The sequence below is a fragment of the Phyllostomus discolor genome, chromosome 2, assembly GCF_004126475.2.
Source record: "Phyllostomus discolor isolate MPI-MPIP mPhyDis1 chromosome 2, mPhyDis1.pri.v3, whole genome shotgun sequence".
NCBI classification, from domain to species: Eukaryota; Metazoa; Chordata; class Mammalia; order Chiroptera; family Phyllostomidae; genus Phyllostomus; species Phyllostomus discolor.
Window position 1 is genome coordinate 109,496,735 of NC_040904.2, and position 23,793 is coordinate 109,520,527.

Consider the following 23,793-nt stretch of genomic DNA (forward strand, 5'->3'; position numbering starts at 1 on the left):
TCTTTCCTTCCCCCTTTGCTCAGTCCAGAGTACTGTATTTCAGGAAAGGAAATAGAAGTCCATGGCTCAGGCAGTCCTCTGGTTCTTCCCAGTTAGTACTCCATCTCAACTGGGAGACCTCCCTGGGTTCCCGGCACCCTCAGCCGAGTCGCCAGGATCTCTGCTAAAACCAGGTGGTGGTTCCCCCTTCTAAAGCTGCAGGGGTCCCCACTCTGGCAAAGGCACGTGGTGCTCTCTCCGCAGGCCACAGGAGTCCCCACTCTGCCAGAGCCACATGGTTCTCCCTCTCAGGGCTGCGGGAGTCTCCACTCTGTCAAGGCCGCATGGTTCTCTCCCTCAGGGCCCCTGGAGTCTTCACTCTGCTAAAGCTGTGTGGTTCTCTCTCTCAGGGCTGCGCATGGTTCTCCCCCAATGGCTGCTGCATCTCAGTTTAAATCCCCACTCCCGTCTTCCTCTGCAGTCCCATCTCTGACTCCTCCCACACTCAGCTTCACATGCCAGATCTCATACCCTTCCAGCTTTACTGGACTGCCATCATGAGTCTGGGCAGGTGTGGCCCCATGTCATGGAGCCAATCTTCTCCAAGCTCCCATGCAGGTGCTGTAGCTCGGGGGACCTGCCCCCAGTCACATCTTGGTGGGGAAGTTACTTCCATTCCCCTGGCTCAGGGCATGGCCACAGCTATTTAACATATCTAAGCGACCAGCCAAAGGCTATAGATATGTTAAATGACCACACCAGAGGTTAGCTGCAAGGCTGTTACTATGCGGAACAGCTCTCAAAGGCCCTGCTCCATTTGTCCCTTCCCCCAACCCACACCTGGGGAGTGGGAGTGAGGACATCCAAAAATGCCCATTTGGGCATTCCCCCCTCTTGGCTGCACCCTGTAACAAAATATGAAAGTATGCTCAGCATCACTAGCCATCAGAGAGATGCACATTAAAACTACAATGAGATATCACTTTACACCAGTCAGAATGGTCATTATAAACAAATCAATAAACAAGTGCTGGAGAGGTTGTGGAGAAAAGGGAACCCTAGTATACTGTTGGTGGGAATGCAAGTTGGTACAGCCACCATGAAAACAGTATGGTATTTCCTCAGAAAACTAAAAATGGAACTGCCTTTTGATCCAGCAATACCACTGCTGGAATTATACCCTAAGAATCCTTAAACACCAATCCAAAAGAATCTATGGCACCTCAATGTTCACAGCAGCACAATTTACAATAGCCAAGCACTGAAAAATAAATTTATTTTATTTTATTTTGTTTTAAAAAAATTTTATTGTATTGTTCATTACTATTTAGTCCCCTCATTCTCTCTTCCACCTGTAATCACCACACTGTTGTCCATGTCCATGAGTTCTTTTTCCTTTTTACTCAATCTCTCCACCCCCTAACCCACCCCCATGGCTTAGCTGACATCCTGCTCTCTATCTATGAGTCTTTCTCTATTTTCTTTGTTAGTTCAATTCAATAGATTCCACATATGAGTGAAATCATATGGTATTTGTTTTTCTCTCACTGGCTTATTTCATTTAGCATACTGTTCTCTAGGTTCATCCATACTGTTGCAAATGGCAAAATGTTCTTTTTCTTGTGGCTGAGTAGTATTCCATTGTATAAATGTCCCACAGTTATTTCATCCACTCATCTATTGATGGACACTTGGGCTGCTTCCATACCTTGGTGATTGTAAACAATGCTTCAATGAACATATGTGTTGGGGACCACCCTGCCTGGTATCAGAAGTTGTAATCCCTGCCAAGGCTAAGGCTGAGGGAGTGACCTTGGACCGTAAGCCACCAAGGAGACAAAAGCTTATCTCTCTGGTAGGAGCGCTACTTCTGCTGCTTCATAACTGAACCCCAATGCTTGGTCAGTTAGCCAATGACAGGTAAGATTCCCCAAGGGGGGAATGATCTTCTAAGACAGGCATGATCACATAGGAGGCCCCCAAGAAAGGACTTTGGGGGCTACAGCAAAAGGGGGTGATGGACCCTCGCCCCTTGGCTTTGATATAGCCTCAGTCCTCATTGTCTGGGGGAAAATCTCCTTATCTCTTGGTTGCCTTAGTTCCCTTGGTCCACCTAAGCCTGAAACAATGACAGGGTGGTGCAGCTCTGTACTGAAAAGGGCGGGTTCCCTGGGTGAGCAGGCCTAAAAAAGAATATGTAAAATCCTGTGAAACCTGCTTTGTTTAGAATGCTCTCAGATGGATGATAAGGGTCCAGGGAAGAAGTTTGTCCTCAAAGTTTTACAGCTCTTTGATCCTGACTCAAAATAGGTCCTCAGACTTCCTTGTTCTCTATTGTTTGATCCTTACTTCCTAGCAATGAGTAATGAGCTTTACCTGAATTCTTATGCAAACAAAACCAATAAAAAGCCTCTCTGGTAGGGGAATGGGGCATGCTCCCCACTAGAGAGAGTGGCCACTTTGTTCCTACTTCCCCACAGAAACTGCTTGTCTCTGTGTATGTCTTTCTCGAGTTTCAACAAGCCATCTGCAGTGTTCCATGCTCACTGCCGGCCAGTGAGCACGCGTCACATACGGGTACTTATGGTCTTTCAAATTAGTGTTTTGAGTTTCTTTGGATATATTCCCAAAAGCGGGATTACTGGGTCAAAAGGCAGATCGATTTTTTTATTTTTTGAGGTATCCCTATAGTTCTTTCCACAATGTCTGCACTTGAACAACAATTAAAATAAAAAATGAAAACAAAAAAATAAAATAAATCAACAAACAATAAGTGCTGGTGAGGATGTGGAGAAAGGGAAACCCTTTTGCACTGTTGGTGGGAATGCAGGTTGAAAAATAAATTTTAAAAAGAAGAATCCAAATAATTTATGTTGCTATTCCCCTTTCAAAGAAATGGAGTTGAATTCCTTACCCCTTGAGCATTAGCTTTGCTTAGTGATTTTCTTCCAAAAAGTAGAGTTGGAAGGTGGGAAAAAGTAGCCCCACAGTGGATGTCAAGTGATTTTATGCAACCATTTGACTAGATCATGATATGCCCAGATATCTAGTTAAACAATGATTTCTGGGTGTGCTTATGAAAGTGTTTCCACAAGAGATTAGCATTTGAATGGCAGATTGAATAAAGCAAATGCCCCCAAAGCGGGTGGGCATTCATTCAATCTGTACAGAGCCTGATAGAAGCAAAAAATGGAGGGAAGTGGAATTCACTCTCTGCCTGACTGGTCAGCCAGACAATAAATCATCTACTCCAGCTACACACTGGTTCTCTGGCTCTTAGGCCTTCAAATTATGCCACCCCATTCCTAGGTTTCAAGCTGGCAGACTGCAGCTCATGAGGCTCCTTAGCCTCCACAATCATGTAGTCAATACATTATAATAAATAATAAAATAAAATAAAATTGTGTATCATTACAATATTAATGTAATGAATGATAAAATAAATAATACCTGATTATATATATAAGCAATAAGCTACAAATGTTTGGACAGAGAGAGAGTGAAAGACATCTTATTGGTTCTGTTTTTCTGGAGAACATTGACTGATACAGTGGAGAAACCTGGCAAACAGCTCAGCCAGGTGATCAAGGTCATCATCAACAGTGATAAATCATGTTAATAAATTTACAATTGATATGATATAGTAAAAATGGCACTTCGGTGCCCTTCCTCCCAAGAACATTAGACACATTCAAATAGAGGGACAGATCTCTTAAATTCAGCACATGCTGACCAGCACTTCTCAAAACTGTCAAGGTCATGAAAAACAAGAGAAAACTGAGAAACTATCATAGACCAAAGGAGGTTAAGGAGACATGACATCTAAATGGAATGTAGGAGCCTAGATAAGATCCTGGAACAGAAGAGGAGCATTATAGGGGGAAACTAATGAAATTTGAGTTAAGTGTTCAGTTTAATAGTAACGTGTTGATGTTAGTTCCACAGCTGTGACTATGTGCCATTGTGATGACAACTGTAACAACTGGGGAAACTGGGTATGGAGTATATGGAATTCCCTTTACTGCTTTTGCAACTCTTCTGTGAATCTAAGACTATTCTAAAATGAAACACTTCCTCCCAAATTATATGAATCTAAGCTAAAATAAGATGAATTCATTAAGGAATAGAAAATAAAAAAAGGAGGGGAGGGCCAAGCCCAACAACAGCTGGATCCTATTATTTCAAAGTACAGGTGACAGAACAGGATTCAAAAGCAGGTAATGACTGCCAAATGCCAATTACTTCAGATTTAGGGTCTAGGATTTTGAAATGATCAGTGTCTGTACATGGAGTAATTAATTATGACCATTGACTAGACTATGGTTCAATTTAAATTCTGAGTTTTAAGTTTGTTCCCTTTTCTCCTGGGTAACCCCAATTGAATTGCATCTGCAATGACACATCAGGAATCTGAATCAAATATTCTCCTCCAGGACAATGACTATGTTCAAGGAAGGATGATCAATCAATACAGGAGTCCTTTTTTTTGCCTCTGGCTACCTGATGAAACTTAACCTACCACTACCAGCAGCTAATCCTATGTTATGGGAACAGAAAGGGGACTTAGAGTTTTAGAGCTTTAAGTCCCAAAGTGCTGGTGGAGATGACCCTAGTGGTGCTGGTAAGAGTAGCCACATCTTTCCACAGCTGTTTCTCGGTAGATATGGCACTTAGACACTCATTTGGCCATGGCAATAGGGTTGTCGGCTTCAGTCACATGGCCCTTTGAGTGGCAGCTCAGTGGGAAACCCAGCCCAGCAAAATGAAGGCCCTGCCCTTCAAGGCCAATTCAATAACAGACAGCTCTTTTCCCAGACCTTCTACAAAAGTGGAAGGTGAGGTGCAGGGTGCTGTGAAAGTGGCATCCCACTGTTTCCTTTTCCATTGATGTCTCCTTCAATAAGTAAGCATTCATATAGGAAAAGTGATAATATCATGGCTTTGACAGTGTGTTTGACTTTGTTTTCCTAAGAAAGGATGAGAACAAAGATTCCTTTCACCACACTATAGCACAGCAGCACACAAGAGGGAGGCAGCCTGGAAAAGGTTACATATGCTGTGAGGGGTCAGATTATGTTCCAAGTGCACTGGGAAGTCACTAGGAGGTGCAGCCATTTAAGGACAGAGTGTGCTGGAGAATGTAAGGGACCTGTCTGGAACTGGGAGGAAGTTTATTGGCTCTCTCATCTCCTTCATAAATTTCATTGACATGGTAGAAAATTGGGGTCAAAAGAAACAATTTCCCCAAGTCTTGATTTCCTGAAAAAATAGCTACAGTTTACCCTACAAGCATCTATTTTCATAGGATCCCAAAATAAGATGGAATCAGCTTTTAATTTGGGAAGGGAATGTGAGCATTCTAGGCCATTTTGCAGCATTTTTGTATTAAACCAACCAACAAATATTTACTTGGAATTGGCACAGTCCTAGCCAGAGGGCTGGGCACCAGGAATAGTGATGAACAGGACTCAGCTTGTGCCCTAAGGTGCTTACAGCCTAGTGCTAGAGAGAAGTAGTAATGGATGCTGATCGGGAAAGACCAGTTCCAATTTCATCTGGCTTTTATAAATTGTTTTTTTTTTTTACCTTCACCTGAGGATACATTTATTGATTTTAGAGAGATGAAGTGAGGTGGGAGGAGAGACAGAGGGAAGCATCCATGTGGGAGAAATATCACTTAGCTGCTTCCCATACTCACATCCACTGGAGATCAAACCCACAACCTAGGTATGTGCCCTCACCAAGAATTGAACTCACAGCCTTTTGGTGCAAAGGACAGCATTCCAATCAACTGAGCCACCTGGCCAGGACTGGATTTTCTACATTTTATAAACTCAACCCAAGTTTAAACATCTATAGGATGAGGATGATACCCAAATGTTCTCTGGTATTGAGATCCGGCTGCTCAATCATCTTTAAAGTATGTGTGAGTTAAGAACAACTTTTTCTGTTGACACTAGTGATTTACCAAAGTCAGAAGTCTGGAAAGTTGGGACAGTGACAAAGTTTAATTTGGTGACCTACTTCTCATCTTTCTATATCCTTTTTATTCTCTCCAGATTTCCAAGATCTCTTATTTTGTACTTCCTCTCTATCCTCCTAAGAAAGAATCTGAAACTCCTGGGTACTTTATTTTTCTTGTTGTTATATCCACATTGAGATTTAAAGGACTGATGAAGCCTAAAGTGTGTTTCAGTGGGGATGAAGTTGTTTTTTTGAATTTGAAGTAAGCTCCACTCAATTCCATTGTAGCTGGTTATTATATATGGATTAAAAGAATAAATGTATACATAAGCAAAAAAAAAAAAAAATAAGATGTATTCAAAAGAACAAAAGGGGAAGTAGAGTTAGATAGACAGAACAGTAACGCCACACTAGTCCAAATAAGGTCATTAAGCAATCAACACACAAAGATAAACAAGATATTATAACAGCAAAAAATATGCTCTCAGAATCAAGGATCATTCATCCCAAGAGAAGACCGTTAGCAACCTGATCCCAACACACATTACATTATCCTTCCTCCATTCATTCTGACAAAGACTGGGAAAACTTTATCATGGCCTGAGGCCAGCAGCAGCCCACAGCTAACTGGTGGCTGGAGCCACAGGCCAGAAGATGACTCTACAGAGAGAAACTCTCTCTTTAACTGGGAGGGACAGAACTTGTGATGTGGCAGCAACAGGATTTTGTACCCTACCTGTGTTTTGTTCTTTCCTTGGAAACTGAAGCCTCTAACCTCTAATGTCTGTTCATGTGAAAGGTAAGGACTGTTCAACTCATAATGTCCTGATGCCTTTTCTTGGGAAGAGGGTGCCACCTCATTCTACCTTTTCCTTCCAGTCAGTTCCATTGCCTCATGTGATCCTTGCCTCCAAAGATCAGTACTCTCTGGAGTTGTTTTTCTGAAAAGGAACACTTAGGGATCTTCACTTACTCAACTTTACCAGTTGATATTGACTCCTTGGGTAATCCTTTGTGCAAGTCACACTTTAAACAACACAAAAACACTGTATTGTACAATATGTTACCTACCACCCCACACAATCCCTACTGTATCTAAGTGACTCTTACCTTTAAGATCAGTTTTAAGTAGAGCTGCTCCCTCAGCCTCCAGATGAGAAAGCAGCAAAGTCACAATTGATAGGGAATATAGTCTTTTCTTAATGAAAAAGGCTCTGGTTCCACTTCTGATTTATGACAGATTATTTGTTTCAGACCAGGTAAAGAATGCAGCAATTTGCTAGTATAGAAGCAAGTAGATAATTTTTAAATAGTTATTTGTATTCAACCACTTTACTAATCTCTTATCAAATGAAATGCTTCTTTGATTATCTGGTGTTCTTATAGTCAGACAACAATATCTGCTACAATATTTTTCTCCTTTTAAATAATTATAGCTCTTATTTCTACTTGATATCAAATTGCATTGCCCAGAAATTCAAGGAAATGGTAAATAATAATAGTGAGAGGAGACATTCTTGGGATCTCCCCCCATATATAATGGAAATACTTCTAAGGTCTCACACTTAAGCTAGCTGTTGTTTAGTAGAGTTACATATTCTACCCCAAATGCACACCTTTAGATTCCTAGTGTTTTAAAGATTTTTCTTATCTCAGTAGGGCAAGAGCTCTGAATTTCATAAAATTCTCTTCAGAATCTAAAATAAATGTTTTCCTTTTTGAGTTGTTGATTTGATTTATTAATACATTTTAATATGATTATTATTGTATTGCTGTGATAAATTCTACATGATCATAGTAATTTATCTTTCAAGTGTGCTGTTAGATTTAATTTGCTACTGTTTTATGTAGGATTTCACATCTATGTTCAAAGGTGAGGCTAGGCTACAGTTTTCTATTCTGAAATTTGAGGAAAATAAATCTTTAACACAATTTTAAAATTTATTTTTTATTATTGGTCTATTTAAATTTCCCATTTTGCTCAGTTAAAGATTTTTCTATTTATTAGTATTTATTGTCTTATAATATTTAAAACTGCTATTACTTATGCATTCCTTTCTTCATTCAACAAATACTGTGTTTGACTTCATAGATTCAATCATAATAAGTTGTCTTCCATGGAGACTCCACATTTTAGGAATTTAATCACTGTGCCTGGTGCTAATTTCACTATTGGTGACATGTTTGTGAATGTGACTAGAGAAGCCCTTTTCCAATGTGGTTTATATCCCAGTAGTGGGAAGCCATGGATGAAGTAGATGAACTGATTGTAGACAGTGACAGGACATGGCAAAGCAAGGCACAGTGATGGCAACAGGCAGCATGGCTACCTGGGACACAAGATCAGAGACAGGGTCTCTGAGGGGACAAGGAGGAGCCGAGGTCTCACAGGAAGCAGACTTGCAAAGGCCATGGGGTCCAGCATTGCCAAGTTTCCAAAGCCAGAACAAGCTTGACCTATTAAAAAAAATGACTGGAGGAAAAAAAGCAGGGAGGTTATGGTAAAGGAGGTCCAGAGAAATCATCCTCAGCCTTTGTGAGGAGATTGGATGTGTTCTAAGGACAATAGGGGGATGTTGGAGGATTTAATGCAAAGAGTGACATGTTTCAATGTACATTTGATGAAAATTAGTTTTGCCTTCATGTAGAGTGTTGGGGCAGGGAACAAGAGTGGCAGCTGGGAGACTAGTTAGGGGTTCAGTGGATGCCCAGGTGAGAGGTGATGGTGTGGCTCTATCCCTTTCTTGTTCTGTTTTCATATGTTTTGTTCTCCCTTGATTAAATATTCTGGAAGTTTCCCTACTCAATTCCTTTTGTCAAAGAAACAGCACTTGGGTTTCTTACTCTTCTAATGTCCTCTTATAAATAATTTAATGGTGTTTTCAGTCTACTTTTCTTTTGCTTTTTTTTTTGCCCTTTTCTGATTCTTAGCTCATTAGTTTGTTGCTTTCTTTAAAAATAAGAACATTTATAAACTTCAAAGTATCCCATAAATCTAATATTTAACAAAACTATAGTTTCACCAGCTATCACCAGTTTGGGTACTAAAGGTATTATATCAATGACCCAAATTTCACTAGATAAAGAACAACAATTGTTATACATTTAGAACCCTTTTACATGTGAGGAATTCCCCAGCATATGACACAGCATGCCTACCTGCATTAAGTGAAAACCTGAGATATCTTCCCAGCTCCCGTCATACTAGGACATGAACACTAGACTCTAAAACAGAAGCCAGTGAGAGGAAGAACTGATGGCTGGGCAGAACCATGCTGTAATGGGGCAGCAAGGGCCACGGTCACACAGGCAGAGGAGCTCATAGAAGCTGATGGCAGAAAAAGTTCCACGAAGGAGGGGCAATAAAATGTGTCCATTGTTCCTAGAAGACCAGGTAAAAGGAGCAATGAAAACTGGTCACTGGAGGTGACAACACAGAGATGAAGGAGTAAAAGCTGAATCACTCTTTCTGATGGCATCCCTGTTTTCTCAGGGAATAGGGAAGACTGGCCATCACCTGAGAGGAAGGAGGTGCAAGGGAATTTTGGAGGTTTGAGGAAAGGCAGCATGGGGCACTCATTGAAAGGGAAGCCATCAGCTACTGAGGCTAGCAACATTTTGACATTCTTGAATATCTGTAAATTTCCCCAGCATTAAAAAAGTTTTGTAGCAGTAAATCCCTATAGCATGTGTGCGCATTTGTTTCAGAGAATGCAAGAAAAAAGGTTGGATAAACTGCATTATACCCTAGACCCAGGACTAGCAGAGAAAAGCACCGGTAGCTGGAAAAGTCCAGCAGGGCCCAGGGAGGGAAATACAGGATGGCTCAGGTAGACAAACAGAGCAGGAGGTGAGGCTGAGCAGGGGCAGTAGGGCACTGAGCACTGTCCTCCCTGCGAGGGGCTATGCTACCTACATTCCTAAACAGGTTAGAATTGCCCTCCTAGATACACCATCACCTTCCAGGAGAAGTTGAACTTCATGTGTTTAGAAATTATTTGAATTTCACTGACATGGATTGCCAATATTGTTTTCTTCCAATGTATCCCTGTAGTTGCAAACACTAATGAAGGCTATTTCCAATCCTCACCTTTACTTTTACTGAATAAAATATGTTTGCACCGAATAAAACATTTCTCTTCCCTCTCTGTGAGCACACATTTTCAGTGTTCTCCATTAGGGACCTCTACTTTCCTCGGGTTTAAATGCTTATCTTGTAATGTACTCCTATTCTATGGGGGAGTTGTAAAGAAGTCAAGTACATGTAAAGCCATGGCTAAAGCCATCTCAAAAATAGATCTCTCTTTCCCTGGAAACTCCTGTACTTCACACCCAAAGTGCATCTCAGACCTTAAAAGCCTTCCCATGTAGCCTGAATGCTCCAGACAACACTTCTACTTCTCACCTTCCTTTTGGCTTTCTGGTTGCCGACTTTCACTTTTAAAAGTGTAAGAAATTCTCCTCTCACACATTCCCTACAGTGTTGTCTCCATGGCAGACAACTAATTATAAATTGAATCTTAAAAGTGAAAATTGAATCTAGATACTAGAATCCTTAATTAAGAGGTTTCACTATATTACTATTTACAAAAGGACATTTGACTACCTGAGCCTCACTCAGTTTCATGTCAATATTAACCGTGAGTTATATACCACAAAGAAACAGACACAAAAAGTCCATGTTTTAAGAGCAAACTACTGTATTTGATTTTGTATGTGAAGCTAAACCATCAAGTGGACATATTTGTATTGACTGCATTGGAGCCTTGGAAAAGGACTCTTTGATACTTCCTTAAATAGTTCGTTCTCAATCCATTTTCCAAACACTCTAGTAAAACCATTGTGGAGAACACTTGAGTGTTCCACAGGTAAATCACAGACCAAACATAAATAGAAGATAAATGAATAGTAATAAATAAATAAAAGATGACAAAAATAGATCATTTGAATAAATAAGAAAAATTATAACTTTTAACAGGACTCATATTAATTCAAATCAAGGGACAGAAATTAGAAGAGTTAGCCTTTCATGAGTAAATAAAGTGACCAGGGAGGATGAACATAATTTAATTTTATAATCACAGAAAACTTGCTTTATATTCAGAAGTTTCCTTCCTTACAATAGAAACCGATTGCCATGGATAGGTTACCAGAGTCAATAGTTCTGTTTAGTGTTTATTTTCTTTTACCACTCAGTAGGATGACCTTCCTTTCCAACCTTTCCCCCGCTTGACTTCCTGTATTCATTCATTCAACAAATCACTGAGCATCCACTGTACACTGAGCCTTGAGGTACATCACACATACGGATATCTCTATCCTCATTGCATATGTTTGAGGACATAGACTGATGGTTTAAACAGACTGTTCTGAACTATACTGAGAGTGGACTCAGAGTGGGGGCATGAGTGGAGAACACAGAAGCCCCTGTCTGTGCCCGCCCCCTCTCGTCCTGGCAGTTGCTCAGTCCTTCAAGGCAGCACCTGCCCTAGAGGCCTTCTGTCTGATGGCTCACTCCTCACCCCCACCCCCAGCTGTCTTCGCTCTATGTCACCTTCTCGGTGAGGCCCACCATGATCACCCTGTACAACCCATGCCTTCTTGTCCTCCCCAGCATATTACTTCTTTTCCATAGCACTTATCATTTTCTACCATACAATGCAAATTACTTTTAAAGGTTATAGCTTATTGACTGCCTTCTTCCTCCCTAGCAGCTCCTCCTGAGGCTCCTCCACTGTCCCTTCCCCATCCATAGCTAACATGTTCCCATGGGTGTTATTCTCAGTTATTTTCAACAATGATTCATTTTTAATACTGCTCGTTTGTCTGAGCAATAGTGCTGAGAACACAAAGATGGAAGAAGCCTTGGACCCTGTCCTCAAGGAACTTAAAATGTATCTGAGGAGACAGACCTGGAACCATTTTCACTATACAGTGAAATACTTAGATGTAGCTGAATTGCTAAGAGATCACATGGACCACTCAGCCCCAAGTGGGAGTGAAGGGAGGTCCTCCTATTGATCATAAATTCAAGGATCCACCAGCCTAAAAAGAAGCTTGAAGGATGAGTGAAAGTTAGCCAAAAAGACAAACAAAGAGAATAAGAACATGCGTTATGCTGGCAGAGCTGATAAACTTCCCCCAAGTTGCAGACAGGTGTCCTCAGTTCCCAGCACATACCATCCTTGAATGGCTACACCTTCTGGTGACTTCTCAGTACAGTTGGAACAAAATCCAACTGGGTCACCTATGAACATGCCTATCTGTCTACCTCTCCTTCGTGTACTGCTCTCACATGTGAGAAAGGGACTTTTGTCTTTATCATAAGTCTTTTTTTATTTTTTAGTTTTGAATTTCTATAAGAGTTCATTTGAGCTAAACTGATGACATATGCTGGGGAGCAAGAACTCTAATGATCCAGAGAAAAACTGTTTTGCAGGTTTTTTTATGCATTTGAAATTAAGGAGAGAACATCAGTCCTTTTGTTAGAAGACAAAATTTTAAAATAATCAACAAAACAAACAAACAAGCAAAATATAACCAAAGACACTGACATTGAGAACAGGCTGACAGTGACCAGAGGGGAGAGGGGAGGGAATTTCAGGGGAAAAGGGGAAGGGTTTGCAGGAACAAGTATAAAGGACACGTGGATAAAAACAAGGGCAGGTGGAAACAGGAGGGAGTTGGGGAGGGCTTGGGGGATGGGCTGGGATGGGGGTAAAAGGCAGAAAACTGTACTTGAACAACAACTAAAATAAAATAAAATGAAATCTCTTAAAAAAGAAAAAATACAACTATAGCAATATAGCTTTTAATGAATAAATGTTCTTTTAGTTTAAAAAAGGAGTCATGGGAACAGTAAGATGCAGGAAATAGGGGCATCTGCATGGCACTCTCAACTGTATCATGTCCTTTACTCTGAAAATCTGGGTAAAGAGCTACATAGAACTAATACTAGACACTCAATAAATGTAGGCACCCTCTCTTTCTCATACTTTCCTAAGTCAAACCTGACAAGTGAGGCCTTTTCCCTGAGCTCCATACTCTCAGATCCAACTTTTTACTAACCATTTCTGCCTGTGTTTCCTGCAGCACCTCAAATTCTTTATGTGAAAAGTGGAATCCATGATCTCTCCACTCACACACCTCTCTTATAGCTTTATTTCTCAGGTTGGTCAATGACACCACCAGTTCCTGTCAGCAATGCGAGAGACATCAGAAATCCCTCCCTCTTCTCACCCCTCACACAGAATTGGCCATCAAGACAATTCGATTTTCTCTTCTACAGCCCCCTCCACTTCTCTTCCTAGTTGACATCCTGACAGTTAATTTTTCCCTTTGATCCTTCATTATCTTCATATAAATGACTGCAAAACCTTCCTCATTGGTACCTGCTGTCCTGGCCTGGGTCTCCTTCCTTCCTTTTCCAAAAGCAGAGCTTGACTAGAACCTGTGAGCAGGTAGTTAATTTAGGATGCACTCAAGGCAACAGGAATAAGGAGCCAGAAGAGTGACGTGAGGAGCAAAAACCAATATAAGGATCAGTTATCATATAAAGAAGATTGCTTCCATGGGTAGCTGGGGCTCAATTCTACTTCTCAGGAACATACAGATTGCCTCTCGAAATTTTTCACTGAGGTGGGACCAGGAGTAGCATCTACCCACTGGCTCCCATCCCTCATGGTGCACTTCTGAGGTGGGTGAGGCAGTGTGGGGCAAGGCACCAGAGGCATCTGTTACCTGCCTAAAAAAACCACCGTCCTTCCAAAATGTCTTTCTAAAATGTAAATTTGATTATTTAAATGCCCTACTTAAAATCCCCCTTTCACTGAGGCTTCCAAAATGGCACCCATACCCATTAGAAGAGAGGATAAAGTCTGCATGATTTGACCACCACCTTCCCAACCTCATCTCCTACCATTCCTCCCTGCCAAATGCCCTGGGCTCCAGCCATATCAGGCTATGTAATCTCATTCCTTTGTGTTTGTTCATCCTTCCCTTTTGAATGTTCTTCTCCACCTGGTGAATACCTACTCATCTACTAAAACTCAACCCTGCTGTATACCATTCTCCTGTAGAACCTCCCTGACCCATAAGAAACAGCTAAACTCCCCTTCTTTGTTCCTATAACAAAGAAGTACAAGGAAATGTTATGGGTGGAATAGTGTACAACTCTGTAATTTCACCTATCAATTTTCTTGTATTACATGCCTGTCACTTCCCCTACTATGTTATGAGACCCTGGAAGGCAGAAACTACTGTTAATTTTTTTCAGTGTCTTAAACAATGTTTGGCTCACGGACCCTTCACTAAATATTTCTTGAGTAACAAAATGAATTGGTCACTTATAATGAATCATCCACTTAATGCACATGCCTGACTGATTCCCAGTCAGGGCATATGCCTGGGTTGCAGGCCAGGTCCCCAGTAGTGGGTGCTCGAAGGCAACCACACATTGATGTTTCTCTCCCTCTCTTTCTTCTTCTCTTCCCCTCTCTCTAACAATAAATTAACAGAGTCTTCAAAAAAAAGAAAAGAAAATTTATATAGATAAATTAAGAAACCTGTTCTTTACCCTAAAAGTAGCTATAGTCTGCATTCACGGTCTCTACTTACTCATCATCCATTCAAATATAAAGTCCCTCAAATGAGATTTCTGCCTCTGCTAACTAATTTTGAAACTACTTTTGCCAAATGCCGACAGCATGGACAATTTCTTCTCTTTAAATTAAATGATCTCTATTTGGCATCTGACAGAGTAACTTTCTCAATCAAACTCTCTTCTTCACTGGAGTCAGTCTCTCTGGTTTTCTAATGTTCTCTCTCTTGTTTTTTCTTGGGCTTCTCTTCTTCTTCCTACTTCTCAAGATTTTATTCTCAGATCTCTTACCTTATTCTAAAATAGTCCTGATAAATTTTATGCAACCCCATAGCTTAATCCTCCACTAGAAACTGGTGCATTCCAGACTTCCCTCTCTAGTTGAGGTCTCTTCCCTTAATACCAGCCCCACATCTGATTGGATAGCATACCTCCACATCAATGTCCCATAGACTAGGGTTACATCTAGTTAGGGTTACATCTCCAATGTAAAAACCTAAAACCAAGAGCATCTTTCCTTCACATTCCTGACTCTCCTCTGCTATTCCCTACCTAGGTGAATGACAGTCCCATCCAACCCAGTTACCCTTGTGAAAAACCTGGAAGTCATCATTGGTTTGTACCTATGTGTACACTAGGTCCATCAACAATGTATTGATCAGCAAGCACTGTCTATTTGCTCCTACCAGCTCTATGATCACAGTCTTACTTAAAACCTTCATAACTTTTCTCTGTGTAGCCACTTGTTGGCCCCTTGCAGTCCAGAGCAATCCTCCTTAAATACAAATCTGACCTATGTCACTTAAAACCAAACTTCAAGCTGCCTTTCCATCTTCTTCAACATCAACTGTTACTACTCTCTAGTCACACTTTTTATTATTATCATATTCTGACTACTAAGCCATGTTCTCCCATATGCCATTCTTCTAGGTAGATAAATTTCCTCTTTTCTTTACCTGGCTAAAGCTTACACATTCTTCCCAGCACAACTCATTTTTGCAAACAGTTCAAGAGCTAGGTTAAAATTTATCTATGTTATAATAATAAGGTGTGTAGCAGCAGTGGGAAGAAAAGAAAGAAAGAAAGAAAGAAAGAAAGAGAGAAAGAGAGAAAGAGAGAAAGAGAGAGAGAGAGAGGGAGGGAGGGAGGGAGGGAGGGAGAAAGAAAGAGAGAAAGAAAGAGAGAAAGAAAGGAAGGAAGAAACAACTAACACTTACTGAGGGTTCACCAGTCACAGCGGTTCTCAAACTTAAATGTATAGAAGAATCACCTGGGAATATATGAAAATGATGATCTCCAGGGCCCATCTTAGTATTTAGATTCACCAGATTTGGGGCTGGGCTCAAAACTCTACTTTTTTAACAAAGTATTCTGAGTGATTCTGATACAGGTGATTCAGGAATCATATTTTGAAAAACACTGAATTACTGGCTCCCCTCCAATCAACTCAATACATTGCCACCAAATTAATATTCATACAATAGCTTTTATAATTTTAAAACATCAAGTACTTGGTACCAAACATGATTATGTGCTTCACACATACCTGTGAACCATATTGAAACCAGTGAGGTTGGTATTATCTATACATAAAGAAACAATTATAGATGTTAACTTGATCAAATTCATGCACAGAATGACAGGATTTAAGCTTGGGCTTGTGTCCCACGATATCATGTTTTAGATCATTTACTGCTATATAAAAACAATAGACAAAAGTTTCAGTGGTGTCCTTCATGACTGTCAACTGCATGAAATCCTTGGCCTGGATTTGAAAGCCCTTAAGAGTCTGCCCCATATGACCATTAAATTTATTTCTCAATTTGACTGGTCTAAGGGATGCCCAGATAGATGATAATATATTATTTCTAAGTGTGTCAGACGAGCATTTGAATTGGTGGATTGAGTTAAGCACATGGCCCTCCCCAATCTCAGTGGGCATCACCGAGTTCATTGAGGACTCACATTGAATAAAAAAGGTGGTGGGTGAATTCACTCTCCACTTGAGCTGTGACATCCATCCTCTCATGCCACTGGGCTTCAGCTTAGGCTTTTGGACTCAAACTGGGACTTAGACCATCAGCCACCCTCTCCCCCATTCCTTAGGCCTTCAACTGGGACTCCATTACACCACTAGCTTTCCTGGTTCTCCAGCCAGCAGATAGCACATCATGGGACTTCTCCCCTATGCAATCCTGAAATTAGGGACTTTGTATCCCTAACTGCATGAGCAAATTTGTGTCTCTTATCAATATTTACATATTTCCTATTGGGTTCTGTCTCTCTGGAAAATTCTAATTAATATTTTGGTAGCAGAGTTGGTCTAGGAGAACAGAATTTTAAAAATAAAGTTTCTGAGAGACTTCCAGTCAAGATGGTGCCATAGGTAAACACAGCTTGCCTCCTCACACAACCACATCAAAATTACAACTAAAATTATAGAACAACCATCATTCAGAACCAGCAGAAATCTAGTTGAATGGAAGTCTGACAACTACAGAATTAAAGAAACCACATCCATCCAGGCAGGTAGGAGGGGTGGAGATGCAAAACAAGCTGGTCCCACATCTATGTGTGGTGAATAAAAATTTGGGGAGGATATCTCAGGAGTGAGGAGTCCTGGCCCCACACCAGGCCCCCAGCCCAGGGTACCAGTGCCAAGCAAGTAAGATCCCATAACTTCTAGCTGCAAAAACCAGCAGAGATGGGGCCAGTGAAGGAAACTTCTGGAGTCCCAAGCAGTTCCTCTTAAAGAATCCATACATGAACTTACTCAGATCACTCCCTATGAACTTCAGCACCAGGGTAGCAGCTTGAAAGGTACCAGTGGCATACAAGGAGGAACTGAAATGGCCAGCATAAAGGTGAGACCTGGAGGACAGCTTTCTTCTAGACAGGAAACAGGTAGAGCCACAGAACTGACAGCTGGGTGCCATATCTGAGACTCCATCAACTTGGCTAACACTGTTTGCCTCGCCCTGGAGATCACTCGAGGTTCTGTCCCAGTCAATTTACAGCTATTAACAGTGGCAACTACATAGGAATGGCTGGTCTTGACTCAAGCGTCACAACTTCCTAAATCCTATTAAACAAGTGACATCTGACCTCAGTGAGCCCCCAGCCATCCATACCTCTTGTTAGGTGGCCCCAGACCCAGAACTAGAAGCAACCAGCCTCAATTAACAGTTTGGCTTTGACTGGGAATCTCCAAGCCCAGCACAAGTAGCAACCATCTCAGGTTGTTCTATAGCTCTGGCAGGGTGGCCCCTGAGCAAAACATAGGTGAGGGCTGAACTTGGCCTACACTCCCCAGAAACCCCAGGACCAAACACCCAGTGGATAGCTACAGACCATGTTGGATCACCATCACTCTGCCCCTGCACAAGTGATTCTCCATGGAGGGCAGAGGTTGGTGGTTAATGGTGACAGCCAATCCTTGCAACTGACTGGCCTGAGTAAACCCCTCCCATTGACCTGCCAAGAGCAACCAAAGGCTCTACTACAAGAGGAAGGTGTACTCAGCTGACATGAGGGCACTCCTTGAGTATCGCACCTTGGATGATAGGGGAGGTTGTACCACTGGACCCTACAAGACAGATACTACATTATACCAAGATATGGAGTCATAGCAGCTCTACCTAATACATAGAAACAAACACAAGGAGGCTGCCAAAATGAGGAGACAAAAAATATGGCCCAAATGAAAGAACAGATTAAAACTACAGAAAAAGAACTGAACAGAATTGAGATAAGCAATCTCTTAGATGCAGAATTCAAAGCACTGGTCATAAGGATGCTCAAGGAACTTAGTGAGGACCTCAACTGCATAAAAAAGATCCAGTCAGAAACAAATGATAAACTAACTGAGATAAAGAGCAATTTTCAGGGAAACAACAGTAGAGTAAATGAAGCTGAGAATCAAATCAACGAGTTGGAACATAAAGGAAGCAAAAAACAACTAATCAGAATAAGAAGAAAAGAGAATCTAAACAAATGAGGATAATGTAAGCAGCCTCTGGCACAAATTCAAGTGTTCCAACATTTACATCAGAGGAGTGCCAGAAGGAGAAGAGAAAGAGCAAGACATTGGAACTCTCTTTGAGATAATAACAAAAGAAAACCTCCCTCATTTAGTGAAGGAAATAGGCATGCAAGTCCAGAAAGCACAGAGTCCCAAACAAGATGGATGCAAAGAGGCCCACTCCAATATATATAAAAATTAAAATGTCAAAAGTTAGACTTTCAGCCAAGATGGAGGTGTAGATAGACACACTGTGCCTCCTTGCACAACCAAAAGAGGGACAACAACAAATTTAAAAAAAAAAGCAACCAGACTAAAAGAAAATCAAACTGTATCGAAGTCCAACAACCAAGGAGTTAAAGAAGAAACACCCATCCAGACTGGTAGGAAGGGCAGAGACAGGCAGCTGAGAGGACTTGCAACAAGGTGGAGGTTGACGTACCAGGCCAGGCAGTGGCTGGTGGACTCTTGGTCCCACATTCACACGCAGATAAACTGGGAGGAACAACTAGGGAGTGAGACAGACCGCACAACCCAGGGCTCCAGTGAGGGAAAACAAAGCTTCAAAGCCTCTAAGCCTCTGACTGAAAACACCTGTGGGAGTTGAGGTGATGAGAGAAACTTCCAGCCTCACAGGACAGTTCATTGGAGAGACCCACAGGGTCCTAGAATATACACAAATCCACTCACCTGGAAACCAGCACCAGAAGGGCCCAATTTCTTTGTGGGTAGCAGAGGAAGTGACTGAAAACTGGCATATAGTGGAGCAAGCAGCACTATTCCCTCTCAGACCCCTCCCCCACATACAGCGTCACAATGTAGCCACATGGGTTGTCCGCCCTGGTAAACACCTAAGGCTCCGCCCCTTACTACATAACAGGTACCATAAAACAAAAAAATAATGGCCAAAATGAAAGAACAGATCAAAACTCTAGAAAAAAATACAACTAAGTGACAAAGAGATAGCCAACCTATCAGATGCACAGTTCAAAACACTGGTAATCAGGATATTCACAGAATTGGCTGAATATGGTCACAAATTAGAGAAAAAAATGAAGGCTATGAAGTGAAATAAAGGAAGATTTGCAGGGAAACAATGAAGGGAAGGAAACAGAGACTCAAATCAATGGTGTGGATCAGAAGGAAGAAAGAAACATTCAACCAGAACAAAATGAAGAAACAAGAATTCAAAAATTGAGGAGAGGCTTAGGAACCTCTGGAACAACATAAAACATTCCAACATCTGAATCATAGGGGTACCCAAAGGAGAAGAGGAAGAGCAACAAATTGAAAATTTATTTGAAAAAATAATGAAGGAAAACTTCCCCAATCTGGCAAAGGAAATAGACTTCCAGGAAGTCCAGAATGCTCATAAAGTCCCAAAGAAGTTGGACCCAAGGAAGCACACACCAAGGCACATCATAATTGCATTAGTCAAGATTAAAAATAAGGAAAGAATCTTAAAAGTAGCAAGAGAAAAGGAGATAGTTACCTACAAAGGAGTTCCCATTAGGCTATCATCTGATTTCTCAAAAGAAACCTTTCAGGCAACAAGGGGCTGGAAAAAGGTATTCGAAGTCATGAAAGTCAGGGACCTACATCCAAGATTACTGTATCCAGCAAAGCTATCATTTAGAATGAAAGGGTAGATAAAGTGCTTCCCAGATAAGGTAAAGTTAAAGGAGTTCATCATCACCAAGCCCTTATTATATGAAATGTTAAAGGGACTTATCTAAGAAAAAGAAGATCAAAACTATGAACAGTAAAATGATGGCAAACTCACAGCTATTAGCAACTGAACCTAAAAACAAAACAAAAACAAACTGAGCAAACAACTAGAACAGGAACAGAATCACAGAAATGGAGATCACATGAAGGGGTTATCAGTGGGGGAGGGAGAGAGAGGGATACAAAAAATAAGTATCATGAGTGGTAGGTTGAAAATAGACAGGGGAAAGCTAAGAGTAGTATAGGAAATGTAGAAGCCAAAGAACTTATATGTATGACCCATGGACATGAACTAAAGTGGGGGAAGCAGGTGGGAGGGTGTGTGCAGAGCAGAGGGAATAAAGGGGGGGAATGGGACAACTGTAATAGCACAATCAATAAAATATATTAAAAAAAATAAAATGCCAAAAGTTAAAGATAAAGACAGAATCTCAGAAGCAGCAAGAAAAAAGCCGTTAGTTACCTACAGGAGAATCCCCATAAGATTGTCAGCCAATTTCTCAAAAGAAACTTAGCAGCCTACAAGGGACTGGCAAGAAATATTCAAAGTCATGAAAAGGAGGAACCTACAGCCAAGATTGCTCTACCCAGCAAAGATATCATTTAGAATCGATGGGCAGATAAAGAGCTTCCCAGACAAGAAAAAAACTAAAGAAGTTCATCATTCACCAAACATTATTATATGAAATGTTAAGGGCACTTATTTAAGAAAAGAAGATTAAAACTATGAACAATAAAATGGCAAAAAGTACATAACCGTCAACAACTGAATCTAAAAAACAAACTAAGAAAACAAGAAGAATTGATGTGGAGAGCATTTTGGTGGCTGCCAAATGGGAGGGGGTTGCAGGGGAATGGGTGAAGAGATCAGGGAGTAAAAAGGAGAAAACTGTATTTGAACAATGATTAAAATTTAAAAAATGAACAGTAAAAAAAAAGAATTAAAAAAAAGAGTTATAAATAGATAATTACAGAATAGCCATGTGGATGCAAAGTTTGGTATAGGAAATGGAGTTTAGATCCTCCAGTGGGGATGACAAAGAATTTATATGCATGACCCACAGACATGAGCAACGGTGTAGGGATTGTCAGAGAGAGTGGGGGCTTCTGGGTGGAGAGGGGCAAAGGGGAAAAATTGTGACAACTGTAATAGCAAAATCAATCAAATAAAAAAATAAAAATACAGTTTCCAAATTGATACTTGTGTTTTTGGAATTGGCTTAGATGCTAATTCTATATCCAACAGTAAATAAACACTGATGGGGATGGTGTCAGAGCAGTAAGATGGTGTGGTGGTGGCAATGGTGGTGGAGACCCAGAGAGTCCAATCTCTACTCAGCAATGACCAGGAGGCCTCCATCAATATGCTCCAATGCATAGTGAACTGTGACATTCAGGAAAATGATGAAAGGGCAGTGCAGGCCAAAGAGCAGAGCATCCTGGAACTGGAGCCTCTCCTGGCAAAGAATGGACAAGCTGCAGAGCTTGGAGGACTCCTGAAGTATATGTGACCCTTCTTAAATTCCATCAGCAAAGCTAAAGCAGCTCATCTTGCCTGATCTCTTCTTGATCTGTTTCTTGATATAGAAGCAGTTACAGGGCAGGAGGTTGAGTTGTGTTTAGAGTGCCTCAAACGAGTCAAGTCAGAGAAAAAAACTTTCTTACACCAAACTTCAGAGACAAGGTTGGTGTCTTTGTACCTTGATATGAAGAGGTTCCAGGAAGCATTGCATTTAGGTTCTACCTGTTGTGGGGGTTGAAAATGATGGATGACAAAGCCCTTTTGGTGGAAGTACAGCTTTTAGAAAGCAAAACATACCATGACCTGAGGAACTTGCCGAAAGCCCAAACTGCCTTAACTTCTGCTCAAACCACAGCAAATACCATCTACTGCACCCCTAAATTTCAGGCCACCTTGGATATGCAGTCAGGTATTATTCATGCAGCAGAGAAAAATTGGAAAACTGCACACTGATATTTCTATGAGGCATTTGAGGGTTATGACTCCATTGATAGCCCCAAGGCCATCGCATCTCTAAAGTAAATGTTGCTGTGAAAAATCATGCTCAACACCTCAGAAGATGTCCAGGCTCTGGTGAGTGGGAAGATTGCACTTCAGTATGTGAAGAGGCAGATAGAAGCATTAAAATATGTGGCCCAGGCTAGCAAGAGCAGATCACTGACAGATTTTGAAAAGGCCCCAACAGATTACCAGGCAGAGCTCCAGGATGAGTCAGTCATCAGCACACACTTGGCCAAGTTGCATGACAATTTACTGGAACAGAATCTGATCTGAGTTATTGGGTCATTTTCCCAAGTACAGATAGAATACATATCTAGCCTCATCAAACTCTCCAATGCCAATGTGGAAGGAAAATTATCACAAGTGATTCTTGACAAGAAATTTCATGGGATCTTGGACCGGGGGAGGGTGTTTTGATAGTTTTCAATGAATCTCCAGTAGATAAAACTTATGAAGCTGCTCTGGAAACAATTTAGAACATGAGTCAAGTAGTGGATTCTCTCTACAACAAAGCCAAGAAACTGATATAGAGTTGGATCTATAATGGTCCTTTGGAGAGTGTGTGTGCAAGACTCTTTTTTCTTGTTGTTCTACTTTTCCCTCAGAAAGTTCTTCAACCCTTACAGGGTGCATCTGTATTCGAGCTGATAGATGTTCCAGTTTTCATGTAATCCTTACTGGCCCAGCTTGGGAGTAGGGACATTGCCAGGAAGGAAGGAAGGAAGGAAGGAAGGAAGGAAGGAAGGAAGGAAGGAAGGAAGGAAGGAAGGGAGGGAGGGAGGGAGGGAGGGAGGGAGGGAGGGAGGGAGGAAACTCTAAATAAAAGGAAAAAGGCTTACTCTACCTAAAGCTGTGCTCTCTGCCTCCTGGGAGAGGGCTGCTAAGCAGTCAGTCACTGGGGCTGTTGATCCACCTGCTTGGGCACCACCACCAAAGCAATGACTTTTTATTCTGTTTGTACCGAACCAAAACAAACAACTGTGCATAGACTGCTATTTTCTTTTTTTATTTGAAATCAGGCATTCTGGTGTTCTTACTCCTGTCATATGGACTGTCCATCCAACTTCCCTCCAACAATGGCTGCAGCAGACTGGCTGGAGATCCTGCCGCCACCACAGCAGCAGCAGCAGCAGTGGCAGCAGCAGCAGAGCTCCACTCTGACCTGTGAAGGAATAGGAAGAGGCCAGGAGCTGGTGTCCACCACAGCCACATGGGAAGTAGTATGGGCCCTCAAAGGTCTGCTGTGCATGTGGCTCTCTTTAACAGAGTAAACTAGATTAGACATCAGTGTTTAGATTGCCCCTATCCTTTGCTCTTTCTCTCTCCTTTCTCTTTTTCCCCTTTCTCAACCAGGAGACTGTCACACGTCTCTCTTCCTTCCTCCTTTCTCACTATTGGGAAGTCAGGCTATCTGATATCCATTAGCTCTCTCCCTGTCCCACACCTCCTCTCTCCTGCTGGAAAATGGGTTTATTCGTT

The 23,793-nt window shown here is 41.4% G+C and overlaps 1 pseudogene; it reads left to right on the top strand.

Moving 5' to 3' along the window:
- Positions 1–4,741: 4,741 nt before the first annotated feature.
- LOC114488931 lies at positions 4,742–23,020 on the top strand (annotated as a pseudogene).
- Positions 23,021–23,793: the final 773 nt, after the last annotated feature.